This window comes from Aotus nancymaae, unplaced genomic scaffold (genome assembly GCF_030222135.1).
Source record: "Aotus nancymaae isolate 86718 unplaced genomic scaffold, 86718_ANA_hifiasm-v0.15.2.pri h1tg000012l, whole genome shotgun sequence".
Lineage (NCBI taxonomy): Eukaryota > Metazoa > Chordata > Mammalia > Primates > Aotidae > Aotus > Aotus nancymaae.
The window spans coordinates 819776-837794 of NW_026988423.1; positions in this window are offsets into that span (position 1 = coordinate 819776).

An 18019-nucleotide genomic window follows, 5' to 3' on the forward strand; every position below is an offset into this window, starting at 1 on the left:
TGCCTTCTAACAATTCTAAAACCTGCTGTGCCAACTCATCTATCATGACACAAAGGTGCAATATAAAATATATCCTGCAGTGCCTGGCATTAAAAATATGTGTAGAGTGGAGGAGAAATGGTTGTAAATATGTGAAACAGAATCTAGTCTGTGGAAAATTCTTCCAGTAATCAGATATGAAAAATCAAAAGCAGAAAGTCTGATTCTCATCAATACCTGGTCAAAATGGACACACTCTTCTGTCAGGAATATAGACAGTAATACAGCAGCATATAAAAATATTAATACATCTTACTTATTTTCATTCTGATAGAACTTGAGAAAATAAAACTAATTAGAATTCTTATGATTATCAGAATTCCTTGTAGAACACAAATCTATAGCAGTATTATAACAGCAAGTATATCTGCCTGTAACATTATCACATTAGTGTTGATGAAAAACTCTGTAAAATATTGAAAGGTTTATTTTAAGCCAAATATGAGCAATGACAGTCTGGAGTACAGTCTCAAGAGATCCTGAGAACATGTGCCCAAGGTGGTCAGGTTACAGCTTGGTTTTATATATTTTAGGGAGATAGAATTATTAGTTCATTTTTACGCTGCTGCTAAAGATATACCCAAGACTGGGCAGTTTACAAAAGAGAAAGGTTTATCGGATCTACAGTTCTACATGGCTGCTGAGGCCTCACAATCATGGTAGAAGCCAAGGAGGAGCAAGTCACATCTTATATGGATGGCAGCAGGAAAGAGAGAGCTTGTGCAGAGAAAGCCCTGTTTTTAAAACCATCAGATCTCATGAGACCCATTCACTATGAGGAGAACAGCAGGGGAAAGACCTCCTGCCCCCATGATTCAGTCATCTCCCACAGAGTCCCTCCCATAACACTTGGGAATTATGGGAGCCATGAGATGAGCTTTAAGTGGGAGTGCAGAGGCAAACCACATCACAGAAGTTACAGGAAAAAATATACAGATAAAGTACACTCGCACTGGCTCAGCCTGGAAATATACAGATAAAGTACACCCGCGTGGGCTCAGCCTGAAAATATAGGTAAAGTACACCCGCGTGGGCTCAGCCTGGAAACATACAGGTAAAGTACACCCACGTGTGCTTAGCCTGGAAATACACAGGTAAAGTACACCTGCGTGGGCTCAGCCTGGAAATACACAGGTAAAGTACACCCGCCTGGGCTCAGCCTGGAAATACACAGGTAAAGTACACCCGCATGGGCTCAGCCTGGAAATACACAGGTAAAGTACACCCACGTGGGCTCAGCCTGGAAACATACAGATAAAGTACACCCGTGTGGGCTCAGCCTGGAAACATACAGGTAAAGTACACCCGTGTGGGCTCAGCCTGGAAATATACAGGTAAAGTACACCCACGTGGGCTCAGCCTGGAAATACACAGGTAAAGTACACCCGCATTGGCTCAGCCTGGAAACATACAGGTAAAGTACACCCGTGTGGGCTCAGCGTGGAAATATACAGGTAAAGTACACCCACGTGGGCTCAGCCTGGAAATACACAGGTAAAGTACACCTGCGTGGGCTCAGTCTGGAAACATACAGATAAAGTACACCTGCATTGGCTCAGCCTGGAAACATACAGATAAAGTACACCCGCGTGGGCTCAGCCTGGAAACATACAGGTAAAGTACACCCGCCTGGGCTCAGCCTGGAAATACACAGGTAAAGTACACCCACGTGGGCTCAGCCTGGAAATACACATGTAAAGTACACCCGCATTGGCACAGCCTGGAAATATATAGGTAAAGTACACCCACGTGGGCTCAGCCTGGAAATACACAGGTAAAGTACACCCGCGTGGGCTCAGCCTGGAAACATACAGGTAAAGTACACCCACGTGGGCTCAGCCTGGAAATACACAGGTAAAGTACATCCGCGTGGGCTCAGCCTGGAAATATACAGGTAAAGTACACCCACGTGGGCTCAGCCTGGAAATACACATGTAAAGCACACCCGCCTTGGCTCAGCCTGGAAACATACAGGTAAAAGTACACCTGCGTGGGCTCAGCCTGGAAATACACAAGTAAAGTACACCTGCGTGGGCTCAGCCTGGAACTACACATGTAAAGTACACCCGCATTGGCTCAGCCTGGAAATATACATGTAAAGTACACCCGCATTGGTTCAGCCTGGAAAGGCAGCACATCTCAAAGTAGGGGGCTTACGGTCATAGGTGCATTCAGTGGCTTTCTGATAAGTAATTGGTTAAAAGAGTTAAGCTTTGCCTGAAGAGTTGAAGTCAGCAAAAAGAAATGCTTGAGTTAAAATAAGGGGGACGGTGGAAGCCAAAGTTCTCTTTAGGCAGATACAGCTTCTCAGCAGGAGGCTTCAGAGATAATAGATAATGAATGATAAATGACTTTTTTGGAACTTAAAAGGTATCAGACTCTTAGTTCAATCTCTCCTAGATCAGGAAAAGACTTAGAAAAGGAAGAAGATTCTCTAAAGAATGCAAATTTTCACTACAAGACTTGGCTTTGCAGGAACATTTCAAAATTTGTCAAAGAAATATATTTTGGGGTAAAATATCTTAATATTTTTGGGGGCCTGCTATCTGTCACGTGATGCCATACCAGAGTCAGGTGGGAATTGGTATCTTATTGCTACAAAGAGTCCATTTTCTCAGTCTTACGATCTCTGTTTTCATGTTAATGCTGTTTGCTGTGCCCAAACTCCAAAGAAAGGGAGCACAATGAGGTGTGTCCAACCTCCCTTCCAGGCTACTGCCAGAACCAGCTTTTCAGGTTTCTCCTTAGCCAAAGTAGCATTCCAATTTTAATTACAATTTAATTCTAAATTTTAAAAAATTGCTAATGTAAACCAAAAATAAAATTCTTACAGCTGACTGAACAAAACCCCAAGGTTTAAAAAAAATTATTTAAAATTTTTTTATTTTTAAATTTTAAATGTTTTTATTTTAACAAGTGTGTAGAAGAGAGACTAAATTATCTTTGTATAGAGATATATATATCTTTGTATAGAAAGCCATAGAAATAACATTAAAAGATGTTATCATAGGAAGAGGCAATCAATGTACATGAAGCCAAGAACTGTAAAAATAAATTATTATAAAGTACATGTCAAACAGCTTATTAACAAAAACATTATGTTACTTTTTAAGATTTTCTGATGTTGATGGTATTTGTCAGCTTTTTAAAGTTAATAATTTGTTGTGATCTATATTCAATGTCTAATAAATATTTACATCCATTTCTAAATCTATATTTATATTTTTCTCTTTTTTCCTAAAATGGATATCCCACATTCTATAAGCTTCAGGCTTCATAAGACCTAGATCTGCCCCTGCCCCCTTCAGGTGATTTCTCCCGCCATTCTGGTGCTGTGGGCTCTGTGGGTGCAAACCTCAGTTCCTCCTGGGCCTTCTACACCTCCCACCCTGTCTAGTCTTGCTACAGTCTCCGAGGGGCTGCTACGGATCCTTTGGGAAGTCCAGGTCTCCTCTGCTTTCCCATATTCATTCTGAACTGAGGTTTACTATTGTCACTGCCATCTTTCCTCAAACCTCGCTGCAGTGATTTCCTTCCTACACCTTCTCTCTCAGCCTCGGGAATCTTACTGCAAGTCAAAGGCAGGAAAACTGGCTCTCAGATTGCACAACATTCTTCCCCAAACTATTGTTTGTGGCATACACATAAGCCCTTTCTTTCAATCTCCTCAACAAAACTCTATTTTGAATTCAAAAGCTGAGAATTGACTCCTTTGTTCTCTGGAGTTCTGCCACAGCCCTCTTTCTACAAATACCTGAAATAGGGATTTCCCAATCAGGATGGGCAGGGAGGACAAAAGGAATCATTAGAAGAAAACCTCATCATTTAATATCAACAGATTTCCAAATACCTGAATGTGTAAAATTGTGTGAATGAAACTTCCATGTGATTGATGGAAATGCTTATCTTTTAAATCAAGATCATTAACCATCTACATAGCTACATTCACAGAAATATAAAAAGGTTGGCCAAGTTATCAAAGAAAATTTCTAATAATTGATATTTCTGAATTAACCATGACATCCTGAGATTGACAAATGTAGCAGGATATTGTGCAATACCCTCCTTGCTTTTTCTTGAATATGCCTTTCTAAGTTAAAAAATTTTCAAATCTGTTCTTAGATACTGCATTTCTGTGTGTGTGTGTGTGTGTGTGTGTGTGTGTGATTCTGATTGTAAAAAGAATTCACATTCATGGTTGTAGTTTTAGAAAATACAAAAGACAAGAAATAAGTACATGTGATTAGTAGAAGCCTGAAGGGTCACTTGTGTGTGTACATCTGTATGAAACTGAAATTATGCCCTGTTTGTTGTATTGGCATATAAAATTTTTTACTATATAAATATTCATCAAGTAGCAAAATCATACAATAATTAATTTAACCAATTATACAGGTTTTGGGTTTGGTTTTTGAGACAGAGTCTCGCTCTGTTGCCAGGCGCCAGGCTGGAGTGCAGTGGCACGATCTTGGCTCACTGCAACCTCCGCCTCCCAGGTTCAAGCAATTCTCCTGCCTCAGCCTCCCAGGTAGCTGGGACTACAGGCGCACATCACCACGCCCAGCTAATTTTTGTATTTTTTAGTAGAGATGGGGTTTCACCATGTTGGCCAGGATGGTCTCCATCTCTTGACCTCGTGATCTGCCCGCCTCAGCCTCCCAAAGTGCTGGGATTACAGCTGTGAGCCACTGCGCCCAGCCTAATTCTATAGTTTTAATCTTGTTTAATTTATGACTGATCACTTTTAAATAACACTATTATGAACTTTCTAATTTATAAGTCTTTGTGTGCATTTATAATAATTTCTTTAGAATATATTCCTTGGAGATACAGTGTCAAAAGAAATGAAATTTTAAGACTTTTATATTTCCAAATTAGCTTCCAAATGTTATCAATTTTCAACGTGATGAATATAAAAGAGTATCTCTTCTCACACACTTTGAACATTAGTTATAATACTGTCCAGATCTTTACCAGTTTGAAAGATCGAAAAACAGAAAAGTGTATCATATTTATCCTATTTGAATTTCTTTGATTACTCATGCACCCTACATGTAACTGTTTTCCCAAGGATAATTCTAAAAGTAAATCCACTCCATGAAGCATGAATGAATAATAGATTATGGTTCTATGTGTTATTGAGTTTTTCCATTGAGTTTTATATTTATTTGGCTAATTATTTTATATTTTTTTTTTAAAGTTTTTATTTATGCAGCTAGTTATTTAAAATGTGTTTGTTTGGGTCATTTTAAAGGCTTTTTACCAGATGTTTGTGAAAGAAGATATGACCTATTATTGAACTTGGAGAGCAAAAATAGCTAATACAACAGTGCTAAAAGAAAAACTTCAGCCAAATTAAATGTACAACAGTTTAACTGAGCAATGAACAATATGTGAATCGGGCAGCCCTCAGAATCACAGCAGATTCACAGAGACTCCAGGGATGCCTTGTGGTCAGAACAAATTTATAGACAAAAAAGCTACAGTGACATACAGGAATCAGAAGTGAGGTACAGAAATAGTGAGATTGGTTACAATTTGGCATTTGCCCTCTTTGAACGCAGTTTGAACATCTAGCGGTCTATGAGTGGTTGAAGTATGGTCCCTGGGATTGACCTTTAACTTTATTTAATTTAATACAATTCTTTAACCCTTTAACCTAGGCAAAAATTCACATTCCCATACCTTCTCATAATGTCTTATAAAAACACATTTTATTCTCCCTACACACCTTGTATGTAAACTAATTTTTTCAGTAGCCTCAATTACATATTACAGTGTTAACGCTTAGTGACTTACTTTTGGTGAAAACCTTGGTAAGTAATGGATTTTAATTATGTATTAGATGTAAAGCCTAGGACCCAGACAAAAATACAGATAAGGTCTGACACTCTGTAGCATCTAACTTCACATGTCCCAGGCCTTACCTAGCTGTAAAACAGGCAAGCTGTATAGTTAAGAGTCATAGCAGCATTTTATGAAGCATTTAGGAGGCCTAATCACCTTTAAACTGTACAACATTTCTGCCATAAATTTTCATAAATTCTTTCACAATTTAAACAGACCGTATATGATACATTTAGACTTTCTGACTTGCCCTAAACATCCCTCTTTTTAAACAACCAGTCATTTTACTTTAGGATAAGAATTTACCATACAGCATCCTTTTTTATATAAAATCTCTTTTCTTTATAACCTTCTTTGCATAGCAATGGGGCATGGCTAATTCTATATATCCCCAGGTCTTATTTAGAATTTAATGCCTCCAAAAGAAATTGAACAATTTTCAAAAGTCAAAGCAGTTTATGACTTAAAGCATTTATCAAACCTAATATCTGAACTGCATAATTTAGATAAAATGTCTTTATTTTATCCATAATCTTTAAAGCTGTTTTTATTTTACTTTCAAAATGTTTGACTTAAGCACTCATTTTTGTTTAAGCAAATTAGAGCTCATTTATATAAACATATAAACACAACATATAAAATTACAGAGACAGAGAATACTCCTACAGTAATTGTAAGATTTTTCATTTGCCAGTTTTTAAGTTTCTTAATTGGTTATTGGCTTTATGGTGAAGCCCTTGGAAGAACAGAGCCAGGAAAAGGTTTCTGGTGCCTCCTGTCTTTCCCAAGGAGACCAGGCTGTTAGAGCTTAAATACCCACTTTTAATTAGTTGACTTTTAACCCTAGCACTCTTAATAACATCCTTTAAAAATTTTTTATTACCCAATCTTAGCCAGGCTAAATGGCTGATATTTCTGGCTATTAAACTTTACCAAAGGTAACCTCCCAGATGCTCAGAGACAGGAAAACTTAAGATAGTACATGGAGAAGACACTAGACAAAGTAATGCAGATCTTAACCCAAAAAGGGCTTCCTCCTAAGCAGGAAATTGAACCTGGACCACCAGCATAAAACGGCAAAAACCTCAGCTACGGAGCCATACATAGAGCAGACTCTATTGTAATGTTCAGAGGAAATCTAGAGTAGTTAATTTTGAACTTGCAAAGGCTTTTAACTACTCAAGATCGTTTTTAGAGCTAAATATGTTATAAACCCTAAAATTCCTGTTCCCTGGAAGGTGGAAACCAAAAGGAAGTACTGCCACATGGTTCAAGGTCAAGCTCCCAAGGACATAAAACCGGATGGAGATAAACAGTGATTTTTACCATTCATTCGACCATTTTCCCAGAGAGAGAAAAGCCAGAAACCTGACTAGTAAGAAATTCATACCCTTTTGCTGGCATGCCAGGCTCCTGGGTTCCCTTTCCCTGAGCTCCCCTACTGACTCAACTTGCCGCAGCATCAAGCAACATTCCGACCAGAGTAAAATATGTGTGACAAAACGCAGATATTAGCCACTCTGATTAGCACCCAATAGCAAACTGGTAAGGCTCAAACTTGCCCCTGCTTGGGCCCCATCATTGTTAATCCAACCTCCGACCAGGAGTTTCAACCTCTAGTCTCTTGGCAACATGATCGCCCCGAGTAATAGAAAAGATAAAGGAGAAAGAGAAAGCATTGCCTGTGGCAGGGTGGGGACAGCGAAATGATCAGGGAGGCCAGAGAAAGATCCAACCATTGCGGTGACACTGAAAAGTTCAGGTGGCTGCCTCTGGGTAGCAAAGGGATCTTTTCCAGCAGTCCCATCATCTCTTGAGTTTCCCCTTTTAGGGAGGAAAGATCTCCCCATATCCCATGATCCTGTACATGCCTACTCCTAACATCCTCCGCCAATGCAGGGCAGATTATCCCAAAGAGAACAGCAGTTGACACGCTGTAGTGTGAACATTCTTAGTCAAAAGGGACTTTACCGACAGCCCTCATTTTTTAAATGCGCTTCAATGCACTGTTGCTCACTTCCACTGTAAGTTATCTTTAGTAAGACTTTGCTGCTCCCAGGCCTAAAATATAAGCCAGAAGGAACTCCATTTTCCAGAAATTAAGGATCCCAGTTTTACCTAAACTATTGGCTTTACACTCAGGTTCTCTTGATTAACTTAGCCAATGATTTTTTCCTACCTTAGCATGCAAGAAAAACAAAACAAAGTGGGTAAAACACAAAAAGTCTATGAATTTTCAAAAGCCAAATTTTATAACCCCTGCCGTATTACTGCTTACTACCAGTTCCTTCTGACTCAGTCAGATATAAGAGGCCTCTACCTGGATCCAAGCCAGTTAATTCCCAGATCAAATCCATTCCTGAACCCAGTCCAGTTCTGTAGTGACTGCAAACACAGTATGGATCAGAAATTTGCTCAAAGAAACTTGGAGAGCTCAAAACACGAATCCGTAGAGCTCAGAAATCTGAGAGAGAGCTTACCTGGGATCCCCAACTGCTCTGAGAGATCAACAGACACAAGCGGGTCCTGCAGGTACCCTGCGTGTTCACTCAGCGTTCCTGGGGTTGCTAGAAGCTTCACTTCAGATCCCGCTTCTGACACCAACTGATAAAAGAAAAACTTCAGCTGAATTAAATTGAAAAGAGTTTAATTGAACAATGAACGACTGGTGAATCGGGCAGTCTCCAGAATCACAACAGATCTACAGAGACTCCAGGGGTGCCTCGTAGTCAGAACAAATTTATAGACAAAAAAGTAGAGTGACGTACAGGAATCGGAAGTGAGGTGCAGAAGCGGTGAGATTGGTTACAGCTCAGCGTTTGCCTTATTTGAATGGAGTTTGAACATTCAGCAGTCTGTGAGTGGGTGAAGTACGGCTGCTGGGATTGGCAAATGCTCAGCTGGTGTTACAGGTGTGTACTATTAAGTTAGGTTTTCAGTTTGGTCTGACTATTAAGCTAGGTTACAGTTCATCCACAAGCACTCAAATATAAAAATACGTAGTCCTCAGGCCATACTCAGTTTGCTTTAACAGTTAAGACTATAATTCTGGTGCCCTACAACCTCCTCACCCTGAATCCAAACTCTGCCACAGAGCATTTGCAGGGCTTATGGCAATTTACTTCACCTGTCGATACTTCAGTTTATCTGCAAAAGATAGCTGATGATAAAGACACTGTCTCCTACAGCTGTCGTGAATATTAAATGGAATGATCATTCAAAGGGATAAGCAAACAAAAATTATTTAGTGCTATTGAACTGTGGTTTTAAAATTTGCAATTACTTCACATCTCATCTATTATGGTTTCCTGTAGTTAAGCACGTAATAGGGTTAAACCCTTGTATTATTATTATATAAGTTTTAAGTGTTCATGTTTGATAACTTTACTAGGAATTCCAGCAGCTACAACCCTTATGCCAAAAAGTTGTTTCATTGCTTATTAGTTTCTTGTGAGACACAGACTATTGAGTTGTACCACAGTTAAGTCACCTCCTATGTGAAATCATCTTTAACCACTCTTCCCTGATCCTAGCCCAACCCAGTTATAATTAATTCTTTCCTCCTCTGGTTTCCCATGACACATTATTTATTCTCTCCTAACGGCAGACACTGTAGCCACATAGCCCAATTATCATTTGAAAAGTTTGTTTCCCACACACAGGTAGCTCTCCAAGACAGTGACCATGTCTCACTCACTGTTTCCCTAGCGCCTCACAAACTTTCCAGCACATGGCATGTCAACTATATCTAAACCATGAGTGAATGAACAATAGAGGTGCATTTGAGACACTCAGGATAAAATAACTTTGAACAGGTCCAAATGTAGGAAATGCAAAACAGATATTCATAAGCCATAGGCAGTGAACCAATGGAAAACATATTTGAAACACTGATTTTTAGACATTGGACGACAGGCAGTAAAACAAGTGAGGTAAGCCCTATAGATCCCAGATTTTCACTTTGTAGACCATGCTTCAGAGGGAGGAATCCAGAGCCTCGGAGACTCACTTAGCTGAAAAGAGGAATCAAAGAGCTCTGGACCTCTGCATAAAGGTATCCTTGCATCTTTAGTTGAGTGCTTATCTGCAGACCCGAGAAAGAAGTCACAAAGACTGGGGAATCACCAGGAAGCAGGGGGTTGAAAACTCCTCATAAAAAGCTGAGAACAGCTGGTGTTCTTACTAGCCAGAAGGGAAAGACATTATAATACCTTGGTCATTGAATAGAATTCTTAGGACATCACCTTTGCATAAGAGCAAAATTATCCTCAGATTACAGGCTGCTCTAAATGGCAATTTTAAAAGTTTATATCCAGTCTCAAAAGAATAAAATTGATTTCAATACCTTAACTCGTTGTCAAAATAAAGTCTCAGGGTATTTAGAAGAATGAGAAAAAAAAAATCACACCAAACAATGTAAAATTCATAATGTCTAGCATCCAATAAAAATATACTGGAAATGTAAAAAAGGTGGAAATATCTGACACATAACCAGAAGGATCACCCAATAAAAACAGACACAAAAAAGACAGAGGTGGTAAAATTAGCATACAAGGACATAAAAACAGACATTTTAAATAAACTCTACATGTTCAAGTAGAAGAAAACATGAACATAATGAAGAGATAAATGGAAGGTATTAAAAAATGATCCAAGTAAAACTTTTAGAGATGGCTACAATGAAAGATATATTGGGAGGCATTAATACAAAATTAGACACTAAAAAAGAAATGATGAGCAAACTTGATACATAGCAAAAAGCTATCCAAAATGAATGTTAGCAACCTGTGAAACAATATCAAGCAGTTAACATACATATAATTAGAAAACAGATTTGAATTAATAGTACTCAAAGCTATTCCAAATTTGATAAAAATTATAAATGCATAGATCCAAGAACCCCAGAGTAAAAATAAAGAAAATCATACCAAAGCACATTATAATCAATACATTGAAAACTAGTGATTTTTTTTAAATCTTAAAAGCACTCAGAACTTCAGAACTTCCCTTCAAAAAAAGAGTTACATAGACAGGAACAAAAAGAAGAATGAATGCAAACTTTTCATAGCCACTTATGCAAACCAGTAGACAAACGACCAGCACATTTAAAGTATTGAAAGAAATAAACTACTGACTTAGATATCTATTCCAAGAAAAAAAAACTTTCAAAAATGAAGGCAAAATAATTTATTAGATAACCAAAATCTAAGCTAATTCACCACCAATAGACATGTACTATAAGAAACATTAAAGGAAGTTCTTCAAGCAAGAAGTAATGATAGCCAATGCTAATTTTTATCTGCATAAAAGAACAAAAAGCACTGGAAATGATAGATATGTGAGTAAACATATAGGAGTTTTTCAATTTTTAAATTTCTATGAAAGAAAATTGACTGTGTAAATATGAAGGATAATAATATATTGTTGAATTTATAACATATGTAGAATAAAATGTATAATAAAAACAGCATAAAATATGAGAGGGAGAAAATAAAAGTACACTGTTGTAAGGTTCTCAGACCATTATAACATGAAATGTTATAACATTATTTAAAGATAGCCTCTAGTAATGCAAATACACAATTTGTAAACCCTACAGAAAGCACTAAAATAAAATAAGTAAACAAACAAATAAATGAAACAGAGATTTAACTAAGAAATCATAAGTACACTTGAAAATGATAAAAGTTACTCATTCCCAGGACCTGGAGACGGGTCCACTCACTCTGCTGCCAACACTGCCACTTACACCCATTTACATGTGCCACCTAGGAGCCTGGAGACTGGCTTGCCCAGCCCATCACTGCCACTGCTGACATCAGTAAGTGCCACTTGGGAACCTAAGGCACTGCTACTCCCATCACCTATGTCGAGGATGATGTCCAGGGACCTCAGGACCCACTCACACATCTGGCACACTGCTACAACTGCCTGTACATAAGCAAGATTTTTGGAGGCCCAAGAATTGGCCCACCTGGACCCAGTAAAACCAGTGCCTGTATATGCCACTGAGTGGCAAGGTCAAGCACATTCTGCCTGCCACTGATACAGCAGGGCCTGAGAGCTGGCCCACTTGGCATACCCATCCCCAGCAAAGCCTCCCTACAGCTTCTCCTAACAACCTCAGCCAAGCCACTGAGGAAACCACAGAGTCCTCCCATGCTATTCACAGCTGGAGAAATCATCCAGAGTCTACACTACTGCATGCACTCTGAATCAAAGCTTAAGTTCTCTTACCAACCATCGACATATATATGTCTTCAGGAAAATGTCTTCCTCTATGAAAGTTAATTCAAAAATTAAAAAAAGCAATTGTTACATTAGATGCACAAATATCAATATATCAATATAAGGACAAGAGAAACATGAAAAAGCAAGAAAATATGATGCTGCCAAAAGATCACAATAATTCTAGGCAACAGATCTCAACCCAGAAGAAATTTATAAATTCCTAGAAAAATAATTCAAAATATTAATCTTGAAGAAGCTCTGGGAGGTCCAAGAAAATACTGAAAAACCAAGCAGAAGAATCTCAGAAGTTGAAGACAGGTCTCTTAAAATGGCCTATCCAGAAAACAATTTTAAATGAAGAATAAAAAAGGATGAGCAAAGCCTGTATGACATATGAGACACAATAAAGTGACCAAGTATTCAAATTTTGGGGGTCTCAGAAGGCAAAGAGAAAACTAAAGGGTTAGAACACTATTTAACAAGATAATAGATTAAAACTTCACAAGCCTAGCAAAAGATGTAGACACCCAGATTGAGGAAGCCCAGAGATCCTCAAATATATACTGTTCAAAAGGTCTTCTCAACAGCACATTGCAATCAAAATGTCAAAAGTCAAAGACAAACAGAATTCTGAAACACAGCAAGAGAAAAATATCTAGTCACCTGTAAATGAATCCCCATCAGACTAACAGTAAATTTCTAGCAGAATCCTTACATGAGAGGAGAGAATAGGATAATATAATGAAAGTACTAAAAGGAAAAAAACTGTTAGTCAAGGATACTAAATTCAGCAAAATTATCCTTCATAAATAAAGGAGAAATAAAGACTTTCTCAGACAAGCAAAAGTTCAGGGAATTCATCACCATTAGACCAGTCCTACAAGAAATGCCAAAGAGAATCCTATGCCTGGAAGTGAAAGAAAAATATCTACCATCATAAAAACACAGAACAATATAAAACCCATTGGTATAGAAAAATACAAAGAAAAGGCTCAAATGATAACACTACAGAAAACCACCAAACCACAATGATAAACAAAAGGAGAGAAAGAAAGAAACATAATATATACAAAACAATCAGATATCAATCAACAAAATGACAGGAATAAGCCCTCATATATCAATAGTATCCTTAAATAGAAATGGATTAAATTTTCCACTCCAAACACATAGGCTTACTGAATGGATAAAAAAATATATATGACCCACTGGGACACTCATCTCATCTGTAAGGCCACATATAGACTGAAAGTAAAGGGATGGGAAAACATGTTCCATGCAAATAGAAACCAAAATCAAGCAGTAGTAACTATACTTATATCAGATATAGCAAACTTTAAGCTAAAAACCATACAAAGAAACAAAGAAGATCACAATATAATGATAAGGGGATCAATTCAGCAAGAGGATATGACAATGCTAAACACACGTGCACCCAACACTGACCCTAAAGAAATGAAGATCTATGCACTTCCTGACACCAATAAAAATAATTCTTTTAAAGAAGCTTAGTGAGCTCCAAAATAACACAGTCAACCAAACAAATCTTTTAAAAATGAACAAATTAAAAATTTAATAAAGAGATAAAAACCATATAAAATAAATCAAAAAGAAATTCTGAAGCTAAAGAACACAATAACTGAATTTAAAAATTTCATAAAGAATCTTAATCATAGACTCAATTAAGCAGAAAAAATAATCTTCAGCAAAAGACAGGATATTTGAAATTAATCCATTGGAGGAACAAAAAGAAAACAATGAAAAACAGTAAAAAAAAAAAAAGAAAGAAAAGAAAAAGCTTATGGGACTTAAGGGACAATATCAAGCAAACCAACATATGCATTATGGAAGTTCCAGAAGGAACAGAGAAAGAAAAGATGGCAGAAGTCTTTTGTAAAAAAATAATGACTAAAACTTCTAAAATCTGGAGAGAGAAATGAACACCCAGATCCATGAAGTCTGAAGAACCCCTTTACAAGAAATCCTAATGGGAGTTCTTCAACTTGAAATAAAAAAGACTCTAACAACATGAAAATATATGAAGTATAAAACTCATTATAAAGGTAAAAATATAGTAAATCCTGAATACTCCAATACTGTAAGGGTGGTGCATAAATCACTTTTAACTCTAGTATAAAAGTTAAAAGACAAACATATTAAAAATAACTGTAACTACAGTAATTTTTAATTGATACATAATATATAAAAATAGAAATTGTGACATCTAACGTAAAATGTGGGAGGAGACGTTGAAGTGTAGCATTTTTGTATGCAGTTAAATTTGTTACTAGCTTAAAATTAACTGTTATAACTATAAGATGTTTTATGTAAGCCCCTTGGAAACCACGAAGAGAAAACCAGCAGTAAATACATAAAAGATGAAGAGAATAACGCATACCATTAATCAAAGCATAAAATTTATCAAATCACAGGGCTGGGAGCAGTGGCTCATGCCTGTAATCCCAGCACTTTGGGAGGCTGAAGCAGTCAGATCACCTAAGGTTGCGTGTTCAAGACCAGCCTGACCAACATGGAGGAACCTTGTCTCTACTAAAAATACAAAATTAGCCAGGCATGGTGACACATGTCTGTAATCCCAGCTATTCAGGAGGCTGAGGCAGGAGAATCACTTGAACCGGGGAGGTGGAGGTTGCAGTGAGCCAAGATCATGCCACTGCACTCCAGCCTGGGCAACGAGAGTGAAACTCTGTCTCAAAAAAAAAAAAAATTATCAAATCACGAAGTAATACACCTAGGGAGGAAGAATAAAATGAGGAAACTATAAAAAACAGTCAAAAAATAAACAAAATGGCAGTAGTAAACCTTTACCTATCAATATTACTTTAAATATGAATGAACTGAATTCTATCAAAAGATATACAGTATATGAATGAATTAAAAAACAAGATCCAACTATATGCTGCCTAAAAGAGATCACTTTAGCTTTAAGGACACAAATAAGCTGAAAGTGAACAAAAGGAAAAAGATATTCCATGCAAATGGGAGAGCAAGGATGGCCATAATTGTATTAAATAGACTTTAAGCCAAAAAACCGCAAAACAAGACAAAAAAGGTTATTATATAATGATTAAGGATCAATTTATCAAAAGGATGTAACTATAAATATATACCTCCTCAATATCAAAGCACTTAAATATATAAAGCCAACATTACAGAAATGAATAGAGAGACAGCAATTCAATGATATCAGGAGACTTCAGTGCCTCACATTCAACACTGAGTAGATCATCCACATAGAAAATTGATAAGGATACAGTGTTGAATGTCATTATAGATCTAATAGACATATATGAAACATTTCTTCTAACTGCAGCAGAATACACATTCTTCTCAAACACACATAGAAAATTCACAAATATGTGAAAATGAAACACACTCCTGAACTAAAGGGTCAATAAAAATATCAAATAAGAAATCAAAAAATATCTTAATGACATTGATATCATCATCTTGATGAGAAAGATGACAAATAAGAATGAAAATACAACATATCAAAACTTATACAATGCAGTAAAAGCAGTTTATAGGGAAATTTATAGTGATAAATGCTGACATGAAAAAAATCTCCAGTAAACAACCTATCTTTACACTTCAAAGAAGTAGAAAAAGAAATACAAACTAAGCCCAAAGTCAGTAGAAGATAAGTATTAATAACAAAGATCAGAGCAGAAATAAATCAAACAGAAAAACAATAGGAAAATTCAAAGAAACTAAAGGTTGAGTTTGTAAAAATATAAGTAATATTGCTATATCTTTAGCTAGCCTAAGACAGGCAATTCAAATACATAAAATTGTAAACGAAAGAGAAAACAATATACTAATACTACAGAAATGCAAAAGATCATAAAAGACTGAATGACTATATGGCAACAAATTGGAAAACCTAGAAAAAATAGATAAATTCCTAGATGCATACTATCCACAAAAACTGAATCATAAAGAAATAGAAAACCTGAAAAGAACAGTAATGAGTGATTGAACTAGTAATCAAAAGTGTTCTATGAAAGAAAAGCCTACAACCTAGTAAATTCTACCAAACATTTAAAGAGAAAGTAATTACAGTCTTTCTTAAACTCTTCCAAAACCTTGACAAGGAAGCACTTCCAAACTCATTTCTCAAGGTCAACTTTATCCTTATACTAATGCCAGACAAGGACACTACAATAAAAGAAAATTAAAGGCCAATATTCTTGATGAACTGAGATGTAAAAATCCTCACCAAAGTACTAGCAAATAAGATTTAACAGCATATTAAAAAAAAAATTCACTATGATCAAGTAGGATTTCTCCCTTGGATGCAAGGATAGTTCAACATACACAAATTAATAAATGTGATATAGCACATTAACAGAATAAGGGACAAACATCATTTCATCATAAAAATTCTTAATAGATTAGGTATATAAGGAATGTACCTCAACACAATAAAGGTCATGTATGACAAGCCCAAGCTAAAAATCATACTCAAAGGGTGAAAAGTTGAAAGCTTTTCCTCTAAGATCAGGAATAAAAAAAGGATGCCTTCTCTTACCATTTCTATTCAACTTAAATTCCAGTAACATTTTTTATAGAAAATGAAATCCTGAAATATTTTTTCATAGAAAAAAAATCGTCATAGGGCCCAATGACTCACGCCTGTAATCCCAGCACTTTGGGAGGCTTAGGCAAGTGGATCACATGGTCAGGAGTTCAAGACCAGCCTGGCCAACATGGTGAAACCCCATCTCTAATAAAAATACAAAAATTAGCTGCGCATGGTGGTATGCACCTGTAAACCCAGATACTCAGGAGGCTGAGACAGGATCATTGTTTGAACCAGGACCCAGGAGACAGAGGTTGCAGTGAGCTGAGATCGCACCACTGCAATCCACCTGAGCTACACAGCAAGACTCTGTCTCAAAAAAAAAAAAAAAAAAAAAAAAAAAAGCAAGAGAGAGAGAGAAAGAAAAAAAAATACTAAAATTCATCTGGAACCACAAATGTTTCCAAACGGTCAAAGCAATCTTGAGCAAAAAGAACAAAACTAGAGGCAATGTACTTCCTAATTTCAAATTACGCAGCAGAGCTATAGTCATCAAAACAGCATGGTACTGGAATAAAAACAGACATATAGGCCAATGGAACAGAATTGAGAGCCCAGAATAAATCCATTCATTTAAGAAAGCTGTCGAGAACACACAATGGGGAAATGACAGTGTCTTCAATAAATGGTGTTAGGAAAACTGGATATCTATCAGGAAAAGAATGAAATTAGTCCATAATCTCATACCATATTCAAAAATCAACTCCAAATGGATTAAAGACTTAAATGTAAGACCTTTAAATGGGTGTATGGATAAAGAAAATACAGTGTGTATGGGCGTATACATATCACACACACACACACACACACACACACACCCCAGAATACTATTCAGCTTTAAACAAAATAAAAAACAAAAGAAAGAAATTCTACCATTTGCCATAACATGGATATTGAGGATTTTTCATCAGTTCATTATTGGGGCTCAAGAGTTTTAGTCAGAATCATAGATTCCACGTCGTACTCCATGTAATACTATTAAAGATCCCCTCTGATTAAGCAGCTTACTTTATACCTACTACCTGGATATTAAGGTTTTGTAGAAGCTTCTAAAATTCTGTGAAGCAAAAATTCATTCAATACAATAAGCAATATACATGGTATTGCAGGAAAACAAAAATACCTCTGTAAAAATATCTTGCTTGCAATTGGCAGAGGACAGCCTTGAAATCTAGAATGTCTAATTAATTAGCTTAATGTCACAAACCAAGTGAAAAGTAAGAGGGAGGAAGGGACGGTGGGCTTTGAAAGAAATACTATAATTTCATTTATGGTTTCGTGTTCTGACTATGAACCCTC